The sequence below is a fragment of the Triticum urartu genome, chromosome 7, assembly GCF_003073215.2.
Source record: "Triticum urartu cultivar G1812 chromosome 7, Tu2.1, whole genome shotgun sequence".
In the NCBI taxonomy this organism is placed as follows: domain Eukaryota; kingdom Viridiplantae; phylum Streptophyta; class Magnoliopsida; order Poales; family Poaceae; genus Triticum; species Triticum urartu.
In genome coordinates, this window is record NC_053028.1 from 713,324,368 (window position 1) to 713,334,665 (window position 10,298).

The window sequence follows — 10,298 nt, forward strand, 5'->3', positions numbered from 1 at the left end:
AGGCGGGGCTCGGGGGGCGGGGCTCGGGGGGAGGCGGCGCTCGAGGGGGAGGAAGGGGAGAGGGAGGCGGCGGGGGCGCAGTGGGTCGGTGGTGTATGGATGGGGGAAGATTACTAATGGCGCACCCCCAGGCGGTGCGCCATTAGAATGTTTTTTTTTCATAGCAATGGCACACCAGCGGGACAGTGCGCCATAAGTATTCTTTTTTTAGATAGCAATGGCGCACCAGCTACCCGTGCGCCATAAGTAAGAATTTTTTTTATTATTTTTAAAAAAATGAATATGAATATGAAACAGTAATTTTTTTTTATAAAAACAGTAATCATTGTTGTTTAACAACAATTGTAGTCTACACTTTATTATTATTATTTTTTTAAAATGAATATGAATATGAAATAGTAATATTTTTTATAAAAAAAGTAATAATTTTCGGGTCGGCGGCGGCGGTGGAGCGGGGGAGGGTGCGGGGGGTGCTCGTCGGCGGCGGTGGAGCGGGGGAGGGTGCGGGGTGCTTGTCGGCGGCGGTGGAGCGGGGGCGGGTGCGGGGGCTGCTCATCGGCGGTGGTGGAGCGGGGGAGGGATCGAGATCTAGATGGAGGGGGATAGCGATCGAGATGGAGGGTGTATGCTGCTACTTCATCGTCGTCGTCATGTTCGATCTTCCGGTCGCCGTACTTGTCGAAGTCTTGCTCATTGGCTACTCCATCCATTCCGATGATCTTCCTTTTGCCTCTCCTCACGACAACACGACTGGGCTTTGATGGGTCGGTAATGAAGAAGCATTGGTCCACTTGTGAAGCCAGTACCCATGGCTCATTTTTCGCGGTGTCGTTTGCGCCTGCGGTCTTGGACTTGGCTCTTTCAAAGTCAATGTGTTGTAGCGCGACTAGGTTTGCTCTTTCAAAGTCGGCGAGTCGACCCTCGAAGTCGACATGCATTTCGCGGCGACCCTCACGGTGACCCCATCTAGCGAGCCTGCCGAGGTGCCTGTTGACGGGCAGACCAACGGGGTTCTCGATGCCTAGATAATTCGTGCAGTAGGAGATGCACTCTTCGGTCAGAAAGCCCCTGGCTATACTTCCCTCTGGACGTGACATGTTGCAAACGTATCCTTTGATGACACCATTCATCCTTTCGAACGGCATCATGCTGTGCAGGAACGTCGGCCCGAGTTGGATGATATCCTCCACGATAAGGACCACCAGATGCACCATAACGTCGAAGAATGCGGGCGGGAAGTACATCTCAAGCTCGCATAGTATCACCACGATCTCTTCCTGTAGCCTTCTGAGTTGCCTCACGCCAACCGACTCACGTCATCTTCTTGCTTCTTCCCCTCCCTATCCGCGTGCCAACGCAGGAGCTTTGCTACCTTAGGGTCCACGAAATACCGCTGCAGACGAGGAGTGATCGGAAAATACCACACCACTTTTCGAGGAGCTTTCTTCCTCTTCTTGTATCGAGTGACGCCGCACGACATAGACATGCGCCATTAGAAGTTTTGCAAAAAAGTATTAAAAATAATTTTTATACTAATGGCGCACCGTGGCACAGTGCGCCATTACTAGTTTAAACTAGTAATGACGCACTATGCAACGGTGCGCCATTAGTAGTTTTGCAAAAAAGTTAAAAAAATACAGTAGTGGCCTACTCTATGGCTGGTGCGCCATTAGTAGTTCTAACTACTAATGGCGCACTCTGCCCGGATGCGCCATTAGTATGTTTGAAAAAATGAAAAAAAACATTTTGTTACTAGTGGCGCACCGTGTGCCCGGTGCGCCATTATTGTCTTCCACACTAATGGGGCATCTTCACATGGTGCGCCATTAGTATATATAGTAGTGGCGCACCACTTCTCTGGTGCGCCATTAGTGTCAATTTCATCTCTAGCCCTTTTCCTAGTAGTGCTACTTAGTAAATGGTTGTTCAAACTTCTTACTAAGGATGGCGTTTGGCAAACCATGTTGCGCAACAAGTATATATGCCAAAAGGCAGTGTCTCAGGTATTTTGGAAACCTGGAGACTCACACTTTTGGTCTGGCCTAATGGCGGCAAAAAAACATGTCTTTCACTTTGGGTCTTTCGCGATAAAAGATGGGTCGGAGATTCGTTTTCGGGAAGACATCTGACTAGGCAATTCTAGTCCCCGAGAATAATACCCAGCCTTATACATCATTGCACGCGATAAGAATAATAATATTGCGCAAGTGCTCAGCTCATCCCCGCCAAATATTTCGTTCAGGCGGGATTTTATTGGCACCCGACTTATGTCATGGAATAATCTCTTGTCTCGTCTGGATTCGATTAATCTGACACAAGGTCCTGATGTGTTTCGCTGGAACCTTACTACATCGGAGTCTTTCACAGTAGACACTATGTATCATGCACTCACACATTCTGAGGTGCCGGTGAATACTAACAAAAAAAAATTGGAAAGCGAAGGTATCACTTAAAGTTAAAATATTTATGTGGTATCTCTGTAGGGGAGTTGTGCTAACAAAAGACAACCTCGCACGACGCAACTGGTCGGGATGCAACTGGTCGGGAAGTAAGAAATGTTGTTTTTGTACTCATGATGAGACAATTAAATATCTCTTTTTCCAATGTAACTTTGCGCATTCTATGTGGTCAGCCATCCAAATAGCATCAAATTTGTATCCGCCCACAAGTGTTGCCAATATTTTTGGTCATTGGCTGGATGGTATTCCAAATAGGTACAAAACGCTAATAAGCGTGGGAGCGTATGCCTTACTATGGTCGTTTTGGCTATGTAGAAATGATGTTTTTTTTAATGATAAAAATGCTTCTTCTTTGCAGGTTATTTTCCGTTGTACGCACTCACTTCGTACGTGGTGTACGCTACAACGAGCGGAGTACCAACGGATGTTCAAGACGGTGTGTACGATGTTGGAGCAGGGGGCTACGGAGGTTTTTTCCCAACATGGGTGGCAGCATAATCTCCGGATCGGTCCACCATCTCTTTCGGTATAGACATAGTGTTGGTCTATGGACTCTACTGTTGCCGAATTGTCAGTCTTTTATCTTTCTGTTTATCAGACTACCGGTGTTTGGCTGTGCATCCTAGTTATGCACAGGCCGGATGATACTCTTAATGCTTTGTATCTCTTTGATGCTACATTTTGAGATAATAAGAGCGTCCTTTATCGAAAAAGACAGATGAGTAGATATATGGAGGATGGATATAACACATTCATCTCTTGCCGTCGAAGATATACCAAGAGTTTGAAGATTTTATTGCACTGCACCGAGGGTTTGAAGATCGAGGTTGGGACCATGCCAAAGCTCTCTAACCTGGCTGACTAGGATATCATATTAGACTGTACACATTTGTCGTTAATAACATTGAGATCCCACTGAAAAAGATATACCAAGAGTTTACAGATGACATCATGAGTCCGCTAACAGAACAGTCTTTTTGTTTGTTATAAAATAATACAAATTGATCATTACATGTACAAATTTATCGATTGATGACCGTCTCCTGAGGTGTGGTGGAGCGACCTGGGCACCGGGGATGAAGGTCCGCGATGGGCAGCGGCCTCTCCGAGACCCCCTCAGCTCCATCTTGTACATGGCCGACGGCATCGTAGGACGAGAAGGCGGCGACATTGGTGTTGGGAGGACGATTAAGGATTCTAGACCAAGAAGCAGGAGGAGCGAGGGGCCATTGGAGGAGAGAGTGTCCTTCAAGGGAAAGAGGAGAAGTAAAGTGGTATATTATGTGGATTGGGAGGAGGGAGATGGGTTCGAGAATGAATCGGGAGGGGACAATTGAGGATTCGGGTGTGGGCGCCAGATTTCAGACGAGAATGAATATGAATTCCTCGCGTCCGTCCCACAGATCTGCAGTCACCAACTAGTATATGTATACCTGCGCAAAAAACAAAGCACTCATAAGACAAGCACAAGTATAGACAACAATGAAAATGGAAGGTGTGGCAAATTAATTAACTATGCTTAAGCTGCGTATAAGTATGTATACCTCGCATCCTTTCTGCCGCAGCTCCTTTCGTGTGATGTCATCTTCAGAAATGTGGTACATAAAGGTCAGCTTCAGGTGACCAAGGGACAGAAGGTGCAGCAACCCCACGGGGAGCTTGCTCATCTTCCTGCACCCGATAAGTTCCAGGTGGGAGAGCTTTGGCATTGTCCCTTCCTCCATCCTCCACACCTTGCAAGTCCTAACACTTGCAGCCGAGGGAACCCTTGGGAAGAGCAGCACATGGTCTGGCCTTTGTACCCATCCAACTCCAACTCCACAAGACAGGGAAGTTCCTCCAGGATCGGCATTGGGTCTTGTTTTATGACATCAGCATGTAGAATAAGACGACGTACGCTTTGTGGGAACTCAGCAGGCAGCTTCTCGAGCACATCAAATTGGCGGAGACTAATATCAACCAGGTGAGGCATGTTTGCAAATATGTTGAGCACCTCCGCTGGTATATTATTGCCGTCCATCGACAAGGAGAAGGTTGTTAGTTGATTCAGCTGGCCCAAGAAAATCATCATGTCATGCCAGCAGAAATCTGTGCCAACAGGATTAAGGTCCAACACAAAGCTCTGTAGCTCTTTCGGCTGCAGTCGCACACTCCTTGCAGGTGGTGGTGGAGAAAAATTTCCCCCACATGAAAGGTAAACATGCCTTTGAGTAGGGATATCCCAGAGAGAGTTTGGTACTGCTAACTCCAATACCCTGTTCCTTACATCTATAGTCTGCAAGTAAAGGAGTTTTCCAATTGAAGAAGGGAGCGCCACACCTTCACAATGTCTCAACCTAAGCAATCTTAGGTGAATGCACCTACCAATTACACCGGATATATCCTTTAGTGTTGAATCTTCAATGCTCACCCGCAATAAAAAAGAATCTTCAATGCTAAGAACTCTCAGGAATCTTAGTTCAGGAAAGGACACTGATGAGTACACAAATGACCGTCCAAAGCCAAGCAAAGTTCTGACATTAGGTGTCACTGTTAAAATCGGACCACTCAGTGTTTGAAAATAATAACGATAAGATATTGTGTTATCAGATGAAGATGCACCCGCTTGCCCTGTAATTTGTTCAGAGTGCACCACATATGTTAGAGGGACACTAACCACATACAGGAGAGATATAGTACAATAGAACTCTATACAAAGAGATCAGGAGACGAAGCCTGACCTGTAGTTTTGTCGATGGCATCAAGAAAACCATCTTGTCTTGCCTCTTCTATGCACCAGTCGTGTAAGATATCGTGAATTCTTATTCTCTCTATCCATCCATGTGCCCTACTTCTGCCAACAACTTGGACTAAGCTTCTCTGAGCCAACTCGGTTACATAATTATATGCCGTCTCTTCTAGTGTATGGTTTGGTGTATGTGGAATGAAGCTCTCTGCTATCCACAATTGAATAAGATCCAACACAAATATTACATAATCCTCAGGAAAAGCAGCAAGAAAGAGTAAACAAGATCTCAAATGATGATTTGGTAGGTCCTTGTAACTGCGTGCCAGTATGACACTCATCATTTGTCCATCCTTGGTTGCTGGCCAATCAGAGAGTATATCAGATCATATTTGTGTATTTAGATTTTTAGATAAATAACCCCCAAAAACTGCAAGTGCAAGTGGCAATCCATTACATTTCTTTGCAAGCTTTCTCCCAAGCTTTTCAAACTCGTGCACATCACGTATGGCAGACCTTTTGTATGTTGGTAAAGCTTTGCTATTAAAAAGTTCCCAACTCTTGTCTTCATCTAACTTCTTCAAAGGATGAACATGGGTTGGCATCTCAACATGGTTTGCAACATCTTCTTTTCGTGTGGTTAACAGTACTCTACTACCATTAGTTACATCTGGAAATACTTTAGTTGTTCTGTTCAGTTGCTCCCACGTGTCTGTTTCCCAAACGTCATCAAGAACTACTAGGTACCTTTTTTGTGACAGAAATTCATTGATCTTCTCTCCCACCTCATACTCCTTCATTTGGTCAACTGACTCGTCCTTGTGCCCTATGATTTGTTTCATAATATCTTTTAGCAAATCAACACCCTTGAACTTTTGAGATACAGTCACCCAAGCAAGTGTGTCAAAGTGCTCCTTAACTCTGGATGAAGTGTAGACCTTTCTAGCAAGTGTTGTTTTTCCTGCCCCGCCCATGGCAACTATAGACACAACACTAAGCAGGTAATCATTGTCAACTAACTTGTCCACTATTTCTTTGTGCTCATCCTCAAAACCAACCATGGCAACATCATCTTCAGAGTTTTGATGTATAGGACCATCATCTTGTGGAGACTCATCCTCAACTAGAATATTATTATCCAAATTAATATTCAGTTTTGCCGCAGTTGCAAAAATCTCATTGAGCTTCCTTCTTACATGTTGAATTTCAACACCGATTTTACGAAGGGTGACCAAGTCAGTCGGTAGGCGAGCATACCTTGAAATAGCACCCGTGAATCCCTTCTTGAGCCTGTTTCTCTTCTCCATGTGATCTGCAGCTTCAATGATGTTCTGAGCTTCATAAGCCGCAGCCCTGATCTGGCTCACCAAGACTGCAACCCTTGCATTTCCTGATCTCCACTTGCTATCAACATCTTTGAGGTAGGCCTCCAACCTCATCAGTTCATCTTTCAACAACCCCACTTCAAGGTTGACTGCACACAAGAATGTGGTCTCCTGGACTGCAAGACTGCCCACGCTCCTGAGCACGGTGCTCACAGCCGACTGCGCCATCGCCCCTTTCTTCTTCCCCCCTCAAAGACAGGGAAAAGGCTCAGACTGCAAGCCTGCAAGTAGCCATGGTTGACCGTGAGAACGTACTGTACCGAGGAGAGGAGGATAAGACGAGAAAAGGTGGAAGAGACTCACCGACGGGATTGTGCAGACTGTGGCCGACGGGAGCAGCCCACCGTTCCCCGGCGGCTTCAACCAGACGGGCGGCGGTGCTTCCCCAGCCCAGATCCCTCCACGTGGCTCGCTCTCCGACGCGCCGAGGCCTCCGTGGACGGTTGCGATGCGGGTGTTAGCAGTGTAGCGGCGTTGTCCTCCCCTTGGACGGTGTCGACCGCGGCGTGCTCGGCCGGCTACTGTGGCGCTGTGCAGGCGGCGGCTCCAGGAGAAAGAGAGAGAGAGAGAGAGAGAGAGAGAGAGAGCGGGCGTGAGAGTGAGTGAATTATTTGAATTATTGCATCTACTGAATTATTGCATCGACCTCGCTGGCCAAGACTCGAAACAGTGCTAGTGAATTATTGCATCTACTGTTTTCTCTGTGTGGCTCCAGGGAAGAGGGGAAAAGGTAGAGCGCCCATGGTGTTGTTATTTTAAATTAAACAGAAGAGGGGTCTCGAAGGACCCCGAATGTGCATTACATATTTCTGCCAACAGTACAAGCACCAATTACACAAGGACCAACATAGCACAGAAAATTACAGAGCAGTCCTTGCTTTTTGCAAAGAGGACCCCAGAACAGAAAATAGAAAATCAATCTAGTCCTTAAATACAGCACCAACCGGAAACCAAAGCCGTTGTCGCCACATGGGGCGGCGGCTTCGCTGCGCCATCTCCATCAAGCCTGCAGAAACAGTAGCAGAAGCTCGGCTAATACCGAACTGCCTCCCATCAGACCACGGCGCGTCGGAAGAAAAGAACGCACTAGTAGAAAACAAGGCTTTGCTCCAGACCGGGTAAGCCCATTAATCCAGGTTCACATACGAACCGGGACACATGGGGCATCGGTCCCGGTTCGTGAGGCCAGAGGGCCGCTCGGGCCTCGTGGAGCATTGGTCCCGGTTCGTCTGGCCCCTTTGGTCCCGATTTCAGACACGAACCGGGACCAATGGTCCTAACTCCTCGCCCGCAACCATTTAGTCCCGGTTCCAGCTACGAACCGGGACCAATGGTTGTGGCTATATATACCTCCTCGCCTGTGAGCAGAGTAGTGGAGTGCTCTGTTTTTCTGGCCGACCGTGGGAGAGCTTTGTGGTGCTCTAGCTCACCTCCTATGCACATGAGGTGTTCGATTAAATGCCCAAGCCACACTTAAGCTTTCTCCTCTCGAAGCTCCTTGTCGAAACTCCATTTTTCTCAAGATTTTTCTAGTTTTGGCAGTCCGTCCTGTCCCGTCCCTGTCCTCACCGCCGTCGATCGCCCGCGCCGATCTTGTCGCTGGCACCATCGTGGTGAGTCTCTTGATCTTATGTTCTTTCTAAAAGAAAAAGGTTCTTACTTGTATGATTTAGATAGATACTTGTGTAATTTTCTTACTTTTATTATTGTTTGTTATTATATAGTGCGATGGTTTTGGTACCCACCTCCGTCGGTCCTCATACTATCTATGATTCGGATGTGGTATATATTATCTTTTATAACTATTTGGTTCATTTAGTGTTTATGACAATTATGCCGACCAACGTGACATAGATTTTTTTTATCTAGGAGGTATGTGAACCAGAAATTTCAACCAACCCTATTGTCGAGAGGATAAATTTAGTTGAAGAAGAAAACAATTACTTGAAGGAAAAATTAAAAAAATTGAGGGGGAGAAGATGATATTGGAGTTGCATGTTGCGGATGTCGTTGATGATCAAAAGATCAAGATGGATGCAATGCGCTTGAAGATTAGAAAGATTAGAAAATATGCCATTCATACTGAGGCTAGGTGTCATTATGCCGTTGGATAAATTGTTACCTTAGTTGCGATTATGATCGCATTTGTTGTTGCATTGAAATGTTTTATATAGTTTCAATGTATGGTTTAATTAGATGCTCTGGAAAGCTATATGTTGTTCAATGAGAACTATGTATATACTTCGGTTTTAATGTGATGATGAACTTCTATTAATTTGGTCACTTATCTATTTATGATATTCTGTAATGGTTTTTGACACACTTAATTATATATAATGCACGTAGATGAACCGGCAATGGATGTACGGTAACAGACGCACCTCCTAGTACATTGAGGGCGTGCATAATTTTCTCGCAGTGGCTGAGGCAAACAAGAAAATTTGTTTTATGTGTTGTCCCTGCCCTATATGTGGGAATACGAGGTCTTACTCTGACTCGAAAACCCTTCACACCCACCTGCTTTATAAGGGTTTCATGCCACACTATAATGTTTGGACCAAGCACGAAGAAAGAGGGGTTATGATGGAAGACAACGAAGAAGAAGAGGATGATAACAACTATGTGCCCCTGAATACGGTGATGCTGCAACGGTGGAAGCTGAAGATCAAGAGGAACCAGACGATGTGCCCGATGATGATCTTCGCTGGGTCATTGTTGATGCAAAGAGACAGTGCGAAAGTGAAAAGGAGAAGCTGAAGTTCGGTCGCATGTTAGAGGATCACAAAAAAGGGTTGTACCCCAACTGCGAAGATGGCAACACAAATCTCGGTACCACACTGCAATTGCTACAGTGGAAGGCAGAGAATGGTGTACCTAACAAAGGATTTGAGAAGCTACTGAAAATATAAAAGAAGAAGCTTCCAAAGGATAACAAATTGCCTGACAGTATGTACGCGGCAAAGAAGGTTGTATGCCCTCTAGGATTGGAGGTGCAGAAGATACATGCATGCCCTAATGACTCCATCCTCTACCGCAGTGCGTACGAAGATTTGAATGCATGCCCGGTATGCGGTGCATTGCGTACAAGATTAGATGAGATGACCCTGGCGATGTTGACGGCGAGCGCCCCGGGAAGAGGGTTCCTGCCAAGGTGATGTGGTATGCTCCTATAATACCACTGTTGAAGCGTCTGTTCAGAAATAAAGAGCATGCCAAGTTGATGCGATGGCACAAAGAGGACCATAAGAAAGACAGGAAGTTGAGAGCACCCGCTGACGGGTCGCAGTGAAGAAAAATCAAGAGAAAGTACTGGGAGGACTTTGCAGGTGACGCAAGAAATGTATGGTTTGGTTTAAGCGTGGATGACAGAGCAGCAATCACAGCACCTGGCCCGTGACTCTATGTATGTATAACCTTCCTCCTTGGCTGTGCATGAAGCGGAAGTTCATTATGATGCCAGTTCTCATCCAAGGCCCTAAGCAACCCGGCAATGACATTCATGTGTAGCTAAGGCCATTAGTTGAAGAACTTTTACAGCTGTGGAATAGAAATGGTGTACGTGTGTGGGATGAGCACAAACAGCAGGAATTTGACCTACATGCGTTGTTGTTTGTAACCATCAATGATTGGCCTGCTCTCAGTAACCTTTCAGGATAGACAAACACGGGATACAACGCATGCATGCACTGTTTAGATGACACCGAAAGTATATATCTAGACAAATGCAAG

The 10,298-nt window shown here is 46.0% G+C and overlaps 1 pseudogene; it reads right to left on the bottom strand.

Moving 5' to 3' along the window:
- Positions 1–3,295: 3,295 nt before the first annotated feature.
- LOC125523809 lies at positions 3,296–7,111 on the bottom strand (annotated as a pseudogene).
- Positions 7,112–10,298: the final 3,187 nt, after the last annotated feature.